Below are 20,685 nucleotides of genomic sequence, written 5' to 3' on the forward strand. Positions count from 1 at the left end.
TTAAAAACTTTAAAGTTTAAAGTTCGAAATTCACCATAAGTGATCAAACCAAAAATGAAAAGAAAGATAATTAAGTTTTACAATTTTAAAACAAGTGCGTTGGGGAAAAGATATCCCACGAATAAACACAAGTCTAACGATAGGTGAGTCTAAACAACCTATAACTAAGGTCCAAGGTTCAACGTTCTCGCTAGCTCACACGTCTTCCCCATAATCTGCATCACAAACCTGTCATTCATGTAAACATGAACGCCACACAAGTGGGGAGTAACTCAGGGTTCTCCCAGCCACAATATGTCAAAATGCACATAAGCAAGAACTTAATTAAACATATTGATCATGCATCATACTTGAATAATATGGACAAGGGAATGTAACGATAATCATAACGAGATAGGCATATTGCATTCTTAAAGAGGTAGGCATGGTACATTATATTAAACATGCATTCAAGGTAGCCCAAAACATGGATATGAGATTAGGCATCGAATTATATGAAGAAGGTAAACAACGGATCAATTGAATAGAAAATACATGGATGGAAACCAATAGCCATTCCTTTGAAAACCTCTTAACAACCATAGCACGGGACGTGGCTACTAATGTCACATTCATACTTATGGCTTACATCTCACCATAAGAACGGATGGGAACATCAATCCCGGCGATCATATCGCAACTAGGGGCTTGCATCTCACCACTAGTATCCGATAGGACCAAGACTCTCACAAACAATCATAGAAGACGTGCACTCTCGTATATAAGAACACACCAATGACCGTAACAAGCAAGACATTTACAAAGGATTGACTCAAAACAAGACAAACCCCTAGACTCCAACCTCCTGGTAGGACGACGATCATAATACGGTCCTAGTCTAAATCTGGCCAGACTCTCGGGATGGACGACACCCGATTCGACATACAATCCCAAATCGTATCCAAGACTCGATCCATGACACCTAGCCGTGCCCCAAGGTCGAGTAACCCCAAATCGGAACCATGGTACCTATCCGTACCCCAAGGTCCGAAGAGGCGGAAGGAAGACAGCCCAACTCGGAAACAATGGCACATAATCGTGACCCAATGGCCGAGGGCAAATAAATAAGGAATGTCGAGTAGTCACACAATGTAAACCGTCACACTCCGGTCACAAATACGAGTAACAATAGTTGCATGATCATCATGTCAATAAGCATAACCCAAATCCGAAAACATGGCACGCACTCGTACCAAAGGTCCGAAAGGGGTAAATAAGAGATGTCAACAAGCCTTAAATTAACCAATTACCAATAAGGAAGAAGATACATGCATAAATCAATGATTAATATAAGTTATAGGCGAGGAAAGACACTCAGAGGGGTCTCAGCCGGTCAGGGGGCCGGCGGCCGGTCCACCGGCTGGGACTCCTAGCAAACATTGGATTTTAATAAAACTTACAGGGGGTTCCCAGCCGGTCGGGGGCGCGGTCGGTCAACCTAGTCGAGACCCATGGTTCATTTTTGAAAAATTGTAAAAAGGCCAAATGTTACGAGAGGTTCCCAATGGTCGGGGACCGCGGCGGTCAACCGGCCGAGACCCACGACACACTTAAAAAGTGAAACAACATACGAGAGGGTTCCAATGGCCGGTCGGGGGACCGGCGGCGATCAACCGGGCCGAGACCCATCGTACGCGTGAATCGCCAAAATCGTCTCTCAAATCATTTGCAAACAACCACAAATCGTTCCACAACAATTATTTACCTGTCCTAACATGATTCTAACCATGAAAAACAACATAATTGAGATAGAAATTCAACCAATACGGACCAAAGACAATAAAGCATGGAACTTGCCATCAAACATGTGAGAAATGTCATACAAGCATTCTAATCAACGACAATTCATCATAAGTCATGAAAGACACCACATTTAACAATCATATGAGTCTAATACTACACAAATCACACAATTTTAACATAAAGTCGAGTAACCCATCACCGTTACCTTTTTGCACTTAAATCCACAAAAGACTCGTCTACCTTTCAAGAATCCACTTCCGGGTCAACTAACCTTTCTCCTAAACATAAGAAAACACAAAATAAGACTAAAAATCGAAACTAGAAAAAAGGGTACCATGAGAAATTGGCTCGACAGCCCCATATAAGGAGGAAAGTCGGATCTTTTCTTACCTAGAAAGAAGGAGGGCGACGAGAGGAAGAGATAGACGCGAAAATCACTTAGTTTGGATAAGAATTGAGCAAGATATGGAGTTTTTAGGGTTGAGAGGGAGATGAGTGTTAATGGTGTGTTGAGAGGAGAATTTCAGAAAAATAATGAGGGAGATGAAGTTGTGAGGTGTTATGTGAGGGTTTTATGAAGAGAAAGGAGAAGGAGAAAAGGCCCATAAGTTATAAAAAGCCCAACAACTCAAATTGAGTCGGTTTCTACTAGAAATGACGTCTCAAGCCCACTACAACTCAAGACGGGAAATATTATTATTATTATCATTATCATCCGACCAAAATATTTATTTCACATAACTTAAGCTTTAAAAATATAATATTTATAAAAATCATGTTTAATAATGAAATTAATCAAATTAAATAATTTAAAAATATAAATAAGACAATAGAACGGTTAATTAAATTATAATTGTCAAAATGGAAAATTCGCGGGTGTTACACGCGTGATAACCGTTTACCAACCGACTTACCCAAGGTAAAAAGAGAACACCCCGCTTGGGCGAGCGTGGCTCTAATGAACAAGGGATTCATAGGTGTTACTAATTGGTAAGGCTAATCTTAATTTTAGTTATGTGAGAGATCTTGTCAATTTAGTCATAAATTCCCTATAAGTTAACTAAGTCGGTGAATGTAGATGACGTGAATTGACAAACGCGAAAATAAAATGCATGTGAATGGCGATTTTGGGATGCGCGAAAATAAAAAACAAGCAAGCATATGAATAATCCTAGTATGGCCACCTAGTTAATAAAAACTAGACTATTACATATCGGAAACCAACTCCTTGGTCCCTTGCCTCTTCATTCCATAAGTGGCTTCTTCTTGTGGGATTTGGAACACCTTCCAAAAATAGACTTCGTCTCAATGTAAATCCGTCTTTTGGAAACGCCGGTAAGAATAACTATTACAATTAAATTACATAGCTATTCCTATTATACATTAATTAATAAAATAAACAAAACTATTAATTAATTACAAACCAACGATACGAGATCGTATTTAATTACAAACCAATCGTTATTCCCATTCATTTCGGGTAATAACGATTAAAATGAATTAGGCCATACTAGGTATAACAAGATAAATACTTTAAATAAATGACAATAATTCATTCAACTTAAATAAATATGCTTAAAATGCTGTAAAATAATGCCAAAATCGCCCTATCTATCAATCGTTGGTATCTATCTCGGTTTTGTGGATTTAATCGGTTTTTAACTTGTAAAAATCAATAATCAACTCTTAAATCTCATTTAAAACCAAACTAATGGTCCAAACTATTTTGGACCTCAAAATTAGTCCTCGCTAATTTAATGATGAATAATTAGTTTGATTTGGTGATATTTTGCTAATTTAATCGGTAAAATCATAACTTTTAAGTAATAAATCCAAAATCATTGAAAATATTACCAAAAATTGAAACAAAAACTTTTGAGTATTTTGAAACACTCCCAAGAACACCAAAATGTCAGAAAATGCCCAAAAAAAATCGGATAAAATTTTATGAAGAAAAAGATCGATATTTATCGGTTTTAACCACTAAAACCAATAAACATCAAAACAAGGTGAAATCACATTTTAAATTTCACTTTTAACTTTTAAATAAAATTTTAAATGTACATAAATTTATCAAGGACAGGAACAAATGTTTCGAGTATATAATTAAAGTATTTCCCTTTTATCGACTTTTATCTCATAAAATCAATAAACCTGCAAAACTTCAAACCAACCTTTGAAATTTTGTATACAATCTGTAGAAAATATGCATGAAGCACCATAAAATTTTCATGACCCTAATCGGCGTTTAACTAATTTTAGTTAACTCTTAACCAAAATACGGCATTTTGACTCAGTTTTCTACCAAAAATCATTAAAAATAGCAAAATAATTTCATAAATCACCGAATTTTACCACGAACCTTTTGAGATCAGTAGGTATGCATTATAAAAAAAAATTCGTGCTAAAACCGCTTCTAACACAATTTTTGAGTTTTTATAAATTATCTCATAATTTATTAATATGCTTAAAATCAACATGCAAATTACAAGCCTGGCTCTGATACCACTTGAAAGATCATAGATCCTAATTAGACTCTCTAATTAGTAACAAATTATCTCATAATATGTTAATTTAGTGATCTATGTAACATGCATGCAAATATAAAAGCATAAAAATAAAGGTTAAAGAAAAACAATTTCCTTACATTGATATTTATGGTAAATATGGCAACAAACTAGATCACCTATCTAGTTTGTTCTTGAGCTAAATAAAGATAGATAATCCTCTTAGAAAAACCTTCAAAAGGAAAGTCTCCTTCAAGTAGCACCCAAGAACAACACCCAAATAATTTTACAAGTATTAACTAGATACTAGTAAAATTTAACCCTTGATAATATGTGAATATTACTAACAATCTTAGTAATTATTTTGTTTTTATTACTAACAAGCTTAGTAAGTGATGTATTATTATTTTAGAGAGATAGACAATTTTTGTTCACATGCAAAACACAAGTGAGCTAGCATATGGAAAAATGAACAAAAATTGGTCTAAATGGAGGAGGAAAACTGGTGGTAGAGGGTAGAGTGTGGGAGTCAACTTGTTTCAATTTTTGTCCAATCTTATATCACATGCAAATGATCATAAGATCACTTATGGAAGAAAAACAAGAAAAGTGAAATGATTATGTTTATAATCATCCGCTACACTCCATTTACACGATCCAATGTCCCATTTACGGGTCCATTTTGTTTCTTATATTTGTCGCACAAATACGTGTAAATTTTATTTAAACATCGTTTTATGTTTAAATGCTACCCGATTAATTTCGTCCAAAACACTCCGTAAATATACGTGTACCACTACACATATTATTTACGTACTAATATTCATCACATTAATCAATTAGTAAAGTTTTAGTGAATTAACAATTAATTAATTAAAACCCGTCTCCCAAAATTTATTATTCAATTATCGCATAATTAAATAATAACTGTCGTGCCTCGAGTCCGCAACTCGAAATCTCTCTAAAAATAATGGACTAACCTTTTAGTCTATAAATCAAGGGGCTAAATAAATTGTATCTCATACAATCAATTAGTTATCAATTGGGGTTCGTTCCTATAGGTGTGACCGAAAGGGGTCAGTTGATCACCGCCGTCTCACGACAATAACGTCAAACTCTAGTCAGCCAACTGTTATCGATTTACGTTAATCAACTGACGAGGATCAAATAATTAAATATCCTGATGATATTCCTTTAATGAGATTTATTATGTAAACGCACTATTGTGGAGGACATTAACTCCAACAAAACTCACAATCTATTTTTCAAATTATTACTACCTCTTGAATTTTGGGTGGAGAGGCAGTCGAATCAGTGACTTTGGATGTTGACGTAGTAGTCCTAATTTCAACCATAATGGCTTCGTGTAACTCCTGCAAATGTAAAAATTGAAATACTTACTATATGTTAGATAAGGTTACCCTAATAAATTTAAAGGCGTTCATTATATAAAATGCGTTCGCTTTAGCATAACTTCCCTGGAGATGTCAACACTAATGAGTGCTTCAGGCCATTGCACAATATAACCCACGACATCTTGCAAAAGCCAATTATCACTACGTGGTACTATTAGAGTACTATATTCCTCCAGATATAACTCGGTCACTTCCACTTCCCTTCATCCCTCACGGAGGGCAATGTCTTGATTGCCTTCAACCTCAACAGCATTTTTGCCCGATGCTACTGCAGGGGCTTTGTAGTACTCGCAAACGACCTTCACATTTTTAATTAATTAGTATATATACATGCACTACTTTAATTAAATTTAATTAATTAGTATATATACATCAATTATAAACTAGTCGTAGTAGCTAATACCTCGTCAAAAGCCGGATTTGGAGATGATAAGAACGTGTCTTCGGCTCCCACATCCACCTTCTTTTCCCCTCCCTTCATGGATTCCTCTTCAACTAACCCATCTTGATCCTTTGCCATGTCTTCCTCATTTCGCATGCCCGCTTTTTCCTTCTTCTCCCCTGCTTCCTTTATGACTTGCCGAACCATAACCAACTCTTCTTCAGATGGCTTATCTCCCGTTTCCACCATTCTGAGTATCAACCTGGCCATTGTTTGTAGCTGTGTAGTAGAAATGAATATGATTAAAATAAGTAGTATAGTTTCAGCATATATATATAAATTATGTTGAATAAAATACAGTATTTATATACCCTATCATCACCACTCATTGTCCTTCGAGTAGTTTTCCCAAAATACTTAGTGATACCAACATGCGTCGATACCCCTCTCACACGACCTGGATGCTCTGCTTTGCCGATTTCCCTAGCAAGAATGTCATCACGTCCTTCAGGCTTCCATTTTCCTTCTTGTACCTCCTTCTCACATATCCTCTACATACACAAAAAACCATTATGCAACAAAATTTTATTTAAACTCACAATTATATAACCGACCACCAGTGGTAGGAGTGACATATTTATTCAAACTTACAATTTTCTCTTTGATGGCCTTATCATATGGAGATTCTAACTTTCCATTCTTAGGAGTGTGACCGGTCACCCAAGCGTCGTGACGATTGACAGTTCCAAGCTTCTTCTTAATCAATCTATAACCACCTCTGGAGCCATGAAAGACGCTCTCTTTCTTTGAAATGTTCTCTAGGTTCTGCTTACTCATAGTCTTCATAAAATGAATTGTATCGAGTAACGTAAGCATATTTCATTACTTATTAAGTGATTACTAATAAAGTGATCCCAATGAGTCGCAGATAAATTACATTAAACTTGTCAGACTGCCTATAAGTAATAAAGTTATACCAATCTTGCTGGCTGACATACCGATACTTCTTCGTTGGTGGTTTCTTGTTTATCTCCCCGGTCTTCTTGTTGAACAAGTGTTTCCGAGCAACCTTTAACTTCCATGCTCTGAAGGATTCCCCTATCTTTTTTTTTAGGTAAACATTATGTTCTTGGGGGATAGTATAAGCTACCTGCATATATGGTGAGCATATTTGGTTAGTTTTGGCTAATAGCACATATCGAATACTAAGATAATTTCATGTCACAGCATTTATTATTGTATATACATACCTTTATTCTCCCCCATAGCTTTTCCTTCTGGTCTTTACTCAACTGATCGATACGCGGTAAACCGAGAGGCACATAATCTCTTACACAACAACCAATCCAACTCGCAAATTTTGAAGCAAAGGTATCATCTGGCAGCCCCGTTAATTTATCCCATTCAAGTTTATTAGGTATCTAGTCGGACTCACTTGGAGCTTAGATTTCGGTTACTTGTCGTTAGGAGCACCTAGACCAAAACAATATTTATAACTTCACAAACAACTCTACTATTAGTAAAGAGGCAAGTAAAGGTCGGATCCCAAGGGACGGGTATTGATGTAGGATTTTCGATTGCAAGTAGCGGTGTCTAGGGGTGTCACAATTTGGGTTAATGTAAGAAGATCACTAAACTAAATAACAATTAAAGTAAACAAGCAAGATGATTAAAATGAGATGTAAACAATTGATTAAAAGCACTAGGGTGTCATGGGGTCATAAGGGATTCATGGGAATTGATCACACAAACATATTCTCAAATTATAAGCAAGCAATTATTGTTGTGATGGATCGAGTTGGTTTATATCTTACAATCCTAAGAATGTTTGGGTCCCGGAGCCGAATCGATTAGATTGTACAACACCTATAAGTCGACTTAATCCTCCCTACTCAACTATATGCATGGTCTAATGAGACTCGAGTTGGTTTATGTCTTACAAGTCTCATTGAAAAGGTAAACAATGCAAGGATTCATAGGCTCGCATTTCATCAAACATAACATGTGCATAAGTTGAGATCACAACAAGCAAGCAAATAAAGTATGTGAACATATTAAATTAAGCATGAATCATCCCCCATGTTGGTTTCCCCTAATTACCCATTAACCCTAGTTAAGGAAACTACTCACTCATTATCAAGTTTAGCATGTTAACAAGGTTGTCAATCATATTAACAAAGCAAAACATGATGAATAAATGAAGATGATTAACAATAATTAAAAAGGGATTAAGAGAATTATACCTAATAATGATTCCAAAATAAAGCAAAGAATAATAGAAGTACTTGATGAATGATTGGAAGGTTGTCAATCTCCCAATAGTAACCCAAATAATCTTCAATTACCCAAAATAAAAGATGAACAAAAGAGAAATTAAGGAAATGAGATTTGTATTAATATTTGATTAGAAGTTGATTACAAGATTAAGAAGAGATTAGAATGATATAAACTACACTAAAGATTGATAAGAAGAACATGATTGATCTAATTAGATTAATGGGGTATTTATAGTGGGGATTAGGTACACAAATTAGGGTTACTAAGGGCTTAAATGACGATTAAGTCCTTGAGGAATCGCTCCTCTCTAGAGAGATGGGAGTCTCCTTTTTGCCGGTCTTTCACAAATATGCGCATCTTTCATGTAGGGAAGAAGAAGACGTATGGGGCTGTAAGACAATCCGAGCGTCTATGGGTCGGGACGGGCGGATTCTGTGGTGGCTGGACGGGCGTCTTTATGGCTTGGACGAGCGGGTTGGGGTGTTGTTGGACTGGTGTCCCTCTGGCAAAGACGCTCGGATCTCTGCTGTGTTGGACGGGCGTCTTCATGGCTGGACGAGCGGATCTCGTCCCAGCCTTTCCTTTCTTCTTTTCTTCCAATAATCCTCCGGGATTTAGTCGGCGATGCAAGGATTTCTTCATCATTGCCCATCTACTATAATATGTACAAAGGCCTTCTAGTCTTGTCTTTCTCTTTGATGCTTGGTCATTAGACTTGATCAATTTAGCTCTATTTTGCCATGAAAATGCGAGGTTTGCACTCCTCTCCTACCAAGGAAACAAAACCTCAAATAATATGCAAAATAAAGGACTAAAGATAGTAAATGACCCAAATATGCACTAAAAAGCATAGGAACGAGGCTAATTCGGGGACTAAATATGCTCAAATAATGGTCACATCAAATATCCCCAAACCGAACCTTTGCTCGTCCCGAGTAAAGAGGTGACAAAACTAGGACCCTTATTTAAACTATCCTACTAATATAGCCGACATGAGACAATTAGCGGGTCTCACTCCGCCCCTTCAACTCACAACAAGACAACCATGAGGTAGGATGCCTTCTTGCAAGGCAAGGTGGATCTTGCCAAAATGGCGACACATCCAAACATTAAAGCACACAAAATCAAGTAATGGATGCATCTACAAATGAATAGTCACTTTCCTCATCTAAGTGGCGGAAATTATCTACAAGGGAAGCAATTCAAGGGTACACACTTCTTCATAGATGCGATTTCTTCAAACTACTAAGCCTAGAAGGATACCAATAAATCACCTCCAAGTTGAGTCAAGCTAGGGTACCTTTGTCCTCAATCGTTAAATGCTTTTGTCAAGAATAGACTCCCTATGGTGTTAGAAACACTGGAGGATCGCGGAATTCCCCTTCTTGCCTAGACAACAAGAAGGGTCGTCCCCTCTCTACCATGCACAAAAATATATACGATGGATAAAGGGATCGATAGTATTTGAGTTTCATTTGGGAGTTTGCTTTTGTTGTTTGTTTTTCCCCCCAATTTCTTGTGGCATATAACATTTGAGAACACTTCCTTTTTGCCATTTCTTTTGATGTTTGGAATTTCAACGCTTGACAATTTTTCAACTTTTTGCATTTTCTTTTGAACATTTTCAAAGTCACCTCATATGTAGTGAGGGTGCTTTATATTTGAAGCATAGGAGTTTTCATTTTTGTTACTCCTCTTTTCTTTTGATGCATTTTGCAAACTTTTTGACTTTTCTTTTCTTTTCATTTCTTGAACTCAAATTTGAACAATTTTTGTTTTGTTTTGTGCCCATTCCTTTTGATGACAAAATGTGGTAGAACATGGATGATGGTTGCATGGTTTCAAGGGTCACCTTGGAATAAACGGTAGCCAAGGAGTTATCACACCACAAGGTACTCTTGACTAGGCCTTAATCCATGGGTCAAAGGATACTAGCATGACACATCCTAGGGTGTTTTACAAGTATTCTAACAAGCAAAGTCTTAAGAAGAAAAAGCATCTACTAGAGCCTATATACACTTGTCGAGCTTCCCAAGTAGACGGTTTCGCAACATTTTTCTAACATGCAACTATATGCCATGATGCAACTAACATTTATACATCCTAATGCATATGCTTCTACCAACTAGTATGCCAAATAATCTAAATGCAATCCTAAATTCACATTGTTTTTACCGCATCAATCAAAATAAAGCCACGTAGTCATTAACATAAAGAGGAAAAAGGAGATTGGAAAGATCATACCATGCGGTCTTCAATATCCTCATGTCTCGGATGTGGCGTAGTCAATCAATGTGAACAAGGATGAACAAACACAATATATACAACAATATATACAAGACTACACTACAAAGGAAATGAACATGTTTTTGAATTTTTTTTTCAATTTTTCAATTTTTTTGGATTTTTGAATAAAAGTCAAGTTAGAATTTCCCATCCCCACACTAGTATGGGCATTGTCCTCAATGGCCAATACAATAGGAAATGATGCAATGAATATGCATGATTTCTAAACTAAATGCAAACTACACTAAGCTACACTACATGATGCATGTGTTTTTGTTATTGCGGAAAGCGTAATTTAAATTAGCTCCCGATGCATATGCATGGACTTCCCCAAACCAAAATAGACATTATTTCTAACGTCTTGAATTTCGGGGTAGTTCATGCACATGGAATACAATGCATGAAACTACAAATTGTCATTTTAGATTTTACAAGTTGGGAACAATAAAAAGAACACCTTAATGAAGCCAAGGTGTTAGTCCTCCATGTTGCTAGGACTCCACAAACAAATGATCAAAATAGAATAAAGAAAACAAATGAAGTAGACTAACCATAAGAGGGGTGAAAGAATGTAGGAGCCTCCAAGGTTTGCTAATCCTCCATCATATCATCATTATCATCATCTTCGTCCATAGATGTGGAATCATCTCCACTCCCACTTTCACTTCCTTGCTCTTCCTCACTTTCTTCTTCCTCTTCTTGAGCTTCTTCTTCTTGAACTTCTTCTTGAACACCACCCTCTTCAACAACATTCTTCTCTCCACCTGGTCTTCCACCACTAGAGGTGCTAGTAAAGAAAACTTCCATATCCGCCCAACTAGGCAAAGGACATGATGGATCAAGAAGTCCTTGCCTAGCTGGATGTAGGAGGGGCGAATATTGGGCCTTTTAAGAATCCACTCTATCATTGTAAGCTTGCTTGTGCATTTCCCTCATGAGTAGAGCCATGTAGTCATTTCCTACCTCGACATCGTTGAGTTTGAACTCGTGATACTCAAATGGGTAGGGTGGTGTGACAATGGAGGAGGAGGGCTCGTCAATCTCGCCTCTTTGTTGTTGAATAGTGTACTCGGTCTCCTCGGAGAGTGGAAGAAGGTAGTTTGGTCGGTGAACACTCAATCGGCAAATCTTTGAAGGCAAAGTAAAGGACCTAGCTTCATTGGTTAACCACCCATATTTGGTGTCAAGAGAATCATCCTTGACCCACTTAAACTTGTGAATCATGGTGTCCATATCAATGAGATGACCTCCTTTAACCGCCACATAAGTGTTGTCTTTGTTGAAATTTGGGTTAAAGTGCTTGGCCAAATGGGTAACTAGTCCTCCATTTACAATAAAAGTGGTGCCCTCTTTACCACAATCGACATTAAGCCATCTTTCAACCAAAAGTCTTAGAGCATTATATGGCTTAGTATATTCCCTTTCTATGTTCAAGGCCGACTCAAGAAGAACACAATCGAGCTTGGTAAGATGATTAGTGCCATTTCTTGGTATCAAAGTATTCCCAATGACCTTATGCCACACTCTAATGCCCGGATGGTGGACTAATAGAGCACGACAATCATGAAAGCGCACAAATTGCTTTCCGAAAATTGCCTCCCAAAGAGGAGCGGGGTCATACTTGTCGGGGATCTTTGTATATTTCGGAGTATCGCTAAGGCCTAAAATCTTACTCAATTCACCAAAAGTGATGTGTCAATCAACATTTGCAAGACGAAACTCAATGTGGGTTCTAGTCTCTACCCTTGTGACTTTCAAGGAACTCAAAAATTCCAAGGTGAGGGAGGGGTATGTCAATTCTTTCATGGTAAACAATTTACCCAATCCCATAGCCTAAAAGAAGGTTTTGGTTTGTTCAAGAACACCCAATTTTGACAATGCATCTTCACAAATAAACTTAGTAGGCATAATGGTCTTCTTAGAAAAGTGAATGAATTTCTCCCTATGAGAGTCGGAAGTGAAAATTACCTCCGGATAATTGGATAATTGCTCAATGACCGGAGTTGTTGATGTTGTAGCTTCCATAGGGGGACCTTGTTGAACCTCCAACCTTGCCTCATGGACTACCAATGCCTTTGACAATTGTTTTTTTTGAAGAGTTTGTTGCCTTTTTGAAAGTGTCTTCTTTGGGGGTGCCTTGTTACCTCCTTTAGTTCTTGCCATTCTTGATTACACCAAAGAAAGATTGAAATCTCCAATTTTTAGTTATGCCCAAATCGATTTAAGATGAAAGAATGTTGCTTTGTATCTTGAAAATCGACTCAAAGGTTGAAGATTTTGGTGTTTAAATCAATTGTTGTTGTAAAAGGAGTGATTAATTCTTGTTGTGAGGAAGTTTGGATTTGATTTTGTTGAATTTGGTTGAGGAAATTTGATTTTGTTGATGGAGAGGATGAGGGTTTTTGGGTAGTGGGTAGTGTTTGAATGTAGAAGAAATGAAAATGAATGAGGGAAAAAAGTTTAAAAGACCCGTTATTTTTGAAACAGAAGCAGCGGACGAGCGGATCAGGCTGTGGGACGCTCGGATTCTGCAATTTGTGAACCAGGAAAAGACGCCTTAGGACGAGCGTCTTTCAGCGAAGACGAGCGGATTCTTCAATTTAAGACGAGCGGATTTCTGAAGGGACGCTCGGATTCTGTTACAGGGTGATTCTTTAAATTTCAACAGCAGAAAGACGAGCGTCTTTGCTGTAAGATGAGCGTCCAGAATCAGACGAGCGGATTCCTATTTGAGACGCTCGGATTCTTCAGGACGAGCGAATTCTCCCTTTGGCCGCTCGGATTCTCCCTTGACCACACGCATTCAGGTCCATCCGTGGGTATTGCATAACCCGTATCATTTTCATTCTTCTATTCTCGTGTTGTTCATTGTAGGGGCACTACAATGGCATGATTAGCCTAGGCAATTGCTATCCCCACACTAAGTCAAAGCACTACACATCAATATAATCATAAGTCCCTCCCTCACTTCTCTCAAAAAATGATGAATATCTTGATCAAGGCACAAAAATATAAATCCAAAAATGAAAAAAATGCAATGTAAAAATTGAAATGCAAGTTAGGGAGTTAGAATATCTACAAATGGTGGTTTAGGGAGGACTCCACCAAACTCTCATACAATGTGAGATGTCAAGGGGGCATGTTCAAGGTGTTGTTGATGTTACTCAACACCTTGAAGAAGTAGTCGAAAGCTTGTTCATTATCATGATAAAGATCCTCAATAGATCTTTGCACTTGTTGTTCTCCTTGGTGGTCTTGGTTCATAGCATTACCAATATAGGGATTGAATATCCCTTCGAACTCATCATCCCAAAGACCGCAAACTTCGTCTACTTGATCATTAAAAATTTCTTGAGTTGATAGAGACAACTCTCCTTCTTTCTTGTCTTGGCCAATGAGGCCATCTCCTTCACTTGTCATGGGTGAGCTTTTCAAGCTCTCTTTGTTGCTATTCCCTTGCTCATTGAATGGAGCATCATCAACTTTCTTTTTCCATTGGAATTCCGACTTCTTCCTATCATCCTTCCGGCTATAGTGATCAAACATAAAGCATGGTTCATGCAAACGGGGAGCTCTCATGGTCTTGTCAAGATTGAAAGTTATGGTCTCGTCTCCCACTTCTAGAGTAATCTCTTCGTGCTTCACATCTATCACCGCACCCGCGGTGTGCAAGAAAGGTCTACCAAGAATGATCGTAATATTGGAGTCTTCTTCCATGTCAACAATGACAAAGTCCACCGGGATGAAGAATTTTCCAATTCTCACGGGAACATCTTCCCATATATCTAATGGTGTCTTCGTCGATCTATCGGCCATTTGGAGTGTGATGTTGGTACATTTAAGTTTTCCCATCCCTAGCCTTTTACTAACCGAATACGTCATAACACTCACGCTTGCTCCTAGATCACACAAAGCCTTGTTGATCGTGGTGTCGCCCATGGTACACGGTATTAAGAAGCTTCCCGGGTCTTTAAGTTTCGGAGGAGAACTCCCTTGAAGGATTGCACTACTCACCTTAGTGAAGGCGATAGTTTCAAGCTTCCGGATCGATTTCTTTTTCGTAAGGATGTCCTTCATGTACTTTGCATAGGCCGGCACGTGATTGATTAATTCCGTGAAAGGAATCGAGACTTCCAAATTCTTCACAATTTCCATAAATTTTCCAAGTACGTCATCGAACTTAGGCTTAGCTTGACGACTTGGGAATGGAAGTCTAATCACAACGGGCTCCTTCTCCTTGGCCTTTTCTTCACTTTTCTTTGAAACTTCTTCTTTTGTTGATTCTCCTTTCTTAGAGTTTTGCACAACTTCTTCTTTGTCACTAGCTTCCACAACTTCATCCTCCACTTGCTTCTTCGGTCCTTCATATCTTGTACCACTCCTCAAGTGAATGGCACTAATTAACCATTTCATGTCTTGGGGGATTACCTTGAGGTGGTAATTGCCCCTTTTGTCTTTGAGAGTTTGAAGATGCTAGTTGGGTCATTTGAGTTTCCAACATTTTTGTGTGGGCTAGGATGTTGTTGATGGTGATGTCTTTTGCTTGGCTATCCTTTTGTATTTGAGTGAAAAATTCTTGTTGATTCTTTTGCATTTGGAGGACCGCTTTTTGAACATCAAAACCTTGGTCATTTTGTTGATTGTATGGAGTTTGATTTTGGTAACCTTGGTTTTGGTTGAAAAAGGGTCTTTGATTTTGGTTTCTCATGGGAGGTGGGGTGTATGTTTGTTGAGGGTTTTGAACATTTTGGCTTTTGTATGAGAGATTTGGGTGGAATTTGGTGTTTTCATTGTAATAATTTGAATAAGGGGTACCGCTCCTGTATGCTTGAAAAGCATTCAGTTGTTCATTTGTTCCCCTACATTCACTTTGGTCATGTCCCAAAGTTCCACAATTCTCACATATCCCACTTGGATTGGTGAAGATGCTACCATGGCATTAACATGATGCTTTGGTGATTTTGAGGCTTCTTCAAGTTTAGCCATAGCTTTTTCAAACTTCAAGTTAATGGTATCAATATGAGCACTAAGTTGAGCACCCAATTGAGCAATAGAGTCCACTTCATGCTTTCCTTCAACCATTGTTTCACGGTGCCGATTAGAGAAAAAGGGAATAAGACCCATCGAATTTGGTCTTGAGTTACACCGGTTTGTGAGATCGCATCACAATAGTCACAAAAAGTTTACATATGGGAATGAGGGTCTTCACTAGGCATGCCTCCAAATTGGCTTCTTTCGACTAATTGGATAAATGCGGATTTTGCAATGAAATTCCCGGTTAAGTGTTGTGGTGTGGGAGTACCATTGGGTAGGTTCTCCTCGGTTGGTACGGAATGTATGTGATGAAAACTTAGGCATTGTGGGTTGTTTTTGTGATTGATTTGGTGATGGGTTCTCCTCACCTTCTCTTGCAAAAGGGTTGATAACTCACTAGTATTTGTTTGAATATCTACAACCTCACTAATACCTCTCAAAGTATTTCTAGCAAGTCTTCTATTGGCTGTCAGAGTCCTTTCAATTTCGTGATCAATGGGTAACAAGTTACCTTGTGATCTTCTAGACATGCAAAATATCAAACAACTCGAAAACAATTAGAACAAACCTTGAGGGGTTTTACTTCCCCAAGGCAAAGAAAGACACAACTAATAACAATCTAAGAAAATCAAATCAAGTTAACACCGTCCCCAGCAACGGCGCCATTTTTGCTCGGACTCACTTGGAGCTTAGATTTCGGTTACTTGTCGTTAGGAGCACCTAGACCAAAACAATATTTATAACTTCACAAACAACTCTACTATTAGTAAAGAGGCAAGTAAAGGTCGGATCCCAAGGGACGGGTATTGATGTAGGATTTTCGATTGCAAGTAGCGGTGTCTAGGGGTGTCACAATTTGGGTTGATGTAAGAAGATCACTAAACTAAATAACAATTAAAGTAAACAAGCAAGATGATTAAAATGAGATGTAAACAATTGATTAAAAGCACTAGGGTGTCATGGGGTCATAGGGGATTCATGAGAATTGATCACACAAACATATTCTCAAATTATAAGCAAGCAATTATTGTTGTGATGGATCGAGTTGGTTTATATCTTACAATCCTAGGAAGGTTTGGGTCTCGGAGCCGAATCGATTAGATTGTACAACACCTATAAGTCGACTTAATCCTCCCTACTCAACTATATGCATGGTCTAATGAGACTCGAGTTGGTTTATGTCTTACAAGTCACATTGAAAAGGTAAGTGATGGGTATAAAATGCAAGGATTCATAGGCTCGCATTTCATCAAAAATAACATGTGCATAAGTTGAGATCACAACAAGCAAGCAAATAAATTATGTGAACATATTAAATTAAGCATGAATCATCCCCCATGTTGGTTTCCCCTAATTACCCATTAACCCTAGTTAAGGAAACTACTCACTCGTTATCAAGTTTAGCATGTTAACAAGGTTGTCAATCATATTAACAAAGCAAAACATGATGAATAAATGAAGATGATTAACAATAATTAAAAAGGGATTAACAGAATTATACCTAATAATGATTCCAAAATAAAGCAAAGAATAATAGAAGTACTCGATGAATGATTGGAAGGTTGTCAATCTCCCAATAGTAACCCAAATAATCTTCAATTACCCAAAATAAAAGATGAACAAAAGAGAAATTAAGGAAATGAGATTTGTATTAATATTTGATTAGAAGTTGATTACAAGATTAAGAAGAGATTAGAATGATATAAACTACACTAAAGATGGATAAGAAGAACATGATTGATCTAATTAGACTAATAGGGTATTTATAGTGGGGATTAGGTACACAAATTAGGGTTTACTAAGGGCTTAAATGACGATTAAGTCCTTGAGGAATCGCTCCTCTCTAGAGAGATGCGAGTCTCCTTTTTGCCGGTCTTTCACAAATATGCGCATCTTTCATGGAGGGAAGAAGAAGACGTATGGGGCTGTAAGACAATCCGAGCGTCTATGGGTCGGGACGGGCGGATTCTGCGGTGGCTGGACGGGCGTCTTTATGGCTTGGACGAGCGGGTTGGGGTGTTGTTGGACGGGCGTCCCTCTGGCAAAGACGGTTGGATCTCTGCAGTGTTGGACGGGCGTCTTCATGGCTGGACGAGCGGATCTCGTTCCAGCCTTTCCTTTCTTCTTTTCTTCCAATAATCCTCCGGGATTTAGTTGGGGATGCAAGGATTTCGTCATCATTGCCCATATACTATAATATGTACAAAGGCCTTCTAGTCTTGTCTTTCTCTTTGATGCTTGGTCATTAGATTTAATCAATTTAGCTCTATTTTGCCATGAAAATGCGAGGTTTGCACTCCTCTCCTACCAAGGAAACAAAACCTCAAAGAATATGCAAAATAAAGGACTAAAGATAGTAAATGACCCAAATATGCACTAAAAAGCATAGGAACGAGGCTAATTCGGGGACTAAATATGCTCAAATAATGGTCACATCAAATATCCCCAAACCGAACCTTTGCTCGTCCCGAGTAAAGAGGTGACAAAACTAGGACCCTTATTTAAACTATCCTACTAATATAGCCGACATGAGACAATTAGCGGGTCTCACTCCGCCCCTTCAACTCACAACAAGACAACCATGAGGTAGGATGCCTTCTTGCAAGGCAAGGTGGATCTTGCCAAAATGGCGACACATCCAAACATTAAAGCACACAAAATCAAGTAATGGATGCATCTACAAATGAATAGTCACTTTCCTCATCTAAGTGGCGGAAATTATCTAGAAGGTAAGCAATTCAAGGGTACACACTCCTTCATAGATGCGATTTCTTCAAACTACTAAGCCTAGAAGGATACCAATAAATCACCTCCAAGTTGTGTCAAGCTAGGGTACCTTTGTCCTCAATCGTTAAATGCTTTTGTCAAGAATAGACTCCCTATGGTGTTAGAAACACTGCAGGATCGCGGAATTCCCCTTCTTGCCTAGACAAGAAGAAGGGTCGTCCCCTCTCTATCATGCACAAAAATGGATAAGATGGATAAAGGGATCGATAGTATTTGAGTTTCATTTGGGAGTTTGCTTTTGTTGTTTGTTTTTCTCCCCAATTTCTTGTGGCATATAACATTTGAGAACACTTCCTTTTTTCCATTTCTTTTGATGTTTGGAATTTCAACACTTGACAATTTTTCAACTTTTTGCATTTTCTTTTGAACATTTTCAAAGTCACCCCATATGTAGTGAGGGTGCCTTATATTTGAAGTATAGGAGTTTTAATTTTTGTTACTCCTCTTTTCTTTTGATGCATTTTGCAAACTTTTTGACTTTTCTTTTCTTTTCATTTCTTGAACTCAAATTTGAACAATTTTTGTTTTGTTTTGTGCCCATTCCTTTTGATGACAAAATGTGGTAGAACATGGATGATGGTTGCATGGTTTCAAGGGTCACCTTGGAATAAACGGTAGCCAAAGAGTTATCACACCACAAGGTACTCTTGACTAGGCCTTAATCCATGGGTCAAAGGATACTAGCATGACACATCCTAGGGTGTTTTACAAGTATTCTAACAAGCAAAGTCTTAAGAAGAAAAAGCATCTACTAGGGCCTATATACACTTGTCGAGCTTCCCAAGTAGACGGTTTCGCAACATTTTTCTAACATGAAACTATATGCCATGATGCAACTAACATTTATACATCCTAATGCATATGCTTCTACCAACTAGTATGCCAAATCATCTAAATGCAATACTAAATTCACATTGTTTTTACCGCATCAATCAAAATAAAACCACGTAGTCATTAACATAAAGAGAAAAAGGGAGATTGGAAAGATCATACCATGCGGTCTTCAATATCCTCATGTCTCGGATGTGGCGTAGTCAATCAATGTGAACAAGGATGAACAAACACAATATATACAAGACTACACTACAAAGGAAATGAACATGTTTTTGATTTTTTTTTCAATTTTTCAATTTTTTTGGATTTTTGAATAAAAGTCAAGTTAGAATTTCCCATCCCCACACTAGTGTGGGCATTGTCCTCAATGGCCAATACGATAGGAAATGATGCAATGAAAATGCATGATTTCTAAACTAAATGCAAACTACACTAAGCTAAATTACATGATGCATATGTTTTTGTTATTGCGGAAAGCATAATTTAAATTAGCTCCTGATGCATATGCATGGACTTCCCCAAACCAAAATAGACATTATTTCTAACCTCTTGAATTTCGGGGTAGTTCATGTACAAATTGTCATTTTGGATTTTACAAGTTGGGAAAAATAAAAAGAACACCTTAATGAAGCCAAGGTGTTAGTCCTCCATGTTGCTAGGACTCCACAAACAAATGATCAAAATAGAATAAAGAAAACAAAAGAAGTAGACAAACCATAAGAGGGGTGAAAGAATGTAGGAGCCTCCAAGGTTTGCTAATCCTCCATCATATAATCATTATCATCATCTTCCTCCATAGATGTGGAATCATATCCACTCCCACTTTCACTTCCTTGCTCTTCCTCACTTTCTTCTTCCTCTTTTTGAGCTTCTTCTTCTTGAACTTCTTCTTGAACACCACTTTCTTCAACAACATTCTTCTCTCCACCCGGTCTTCCACCACTAGAGGTGCTAGGGAAGAAAACTTCCCTATCCGGCCAACTAGGCAAAGGACATGATGGATCAAGAGGTCCTTGCCTAGCTAGATGTAGGAGGGGCGAATATTGGGCCTTGTAAGCATCCACTCTATCATTGTAAGCTTGCTTGTGCATTTCCCTCATGAGTAGAGCCATGTAGTCATTTCCTACCTCGACATCCTTGAGTTTGAACTCGTGATACTCAAATGGGTAGGGTGGTGTGACAATGGAGGAGGAGGGCTCGTCAATCTCGCCTCTTTGTTGTTGAATAATGTACTCGGTCTCCTCGGAGAGTGGAAGAAGGTAGTTTGGTCGGTGAACACTCAATCGGCAAATCTTTGAAGGCAAAGTGAAGGACCTAGCTTCATTGGTTAACCACCCATATTTGGTGTCAAGAGAATCATGCTTGACCCACTTAAACTTGT

General features: G+C 38.0%; 1 long non-coding RNA gene across 1 annotated transcript; it reads right to left on the minus strand.

Moving 5' to 3' along the window:
- Positions 1-2,379, minus strand: LOC141652281 (uncharacterized). Its single transcript, XR_012547101.1, has 3 exons — positions 2,173-2,379; positions 1,988-2,060; positions 1-228 (listed from the first exon to the last, which is right to left on the minus strand). It is a non-coding gene; the product is annotated as an uncharacterized LOC141652281 (long non-coding RNA).
- Between the last annotated feature and the right edge of the window lie 18,306 nt (positions 2,380-20,685).

The sequence above is a fragment of the Silene latifolia genome, chromosome 4 (assembly GCF_048544455.1).
Source record: "Silene latifolia isolate original U9 population chromosome 4, ASM4854445v1, whole genome shotgun sequence".
In the NCBI taxonomy this organism is placed as follows: Eukaryota; Viridiplantae; Streptophyta; class Magnoliopsida; order Caryophyllales; family Caryophyllaceae; genus Silene; species Silene latifolia.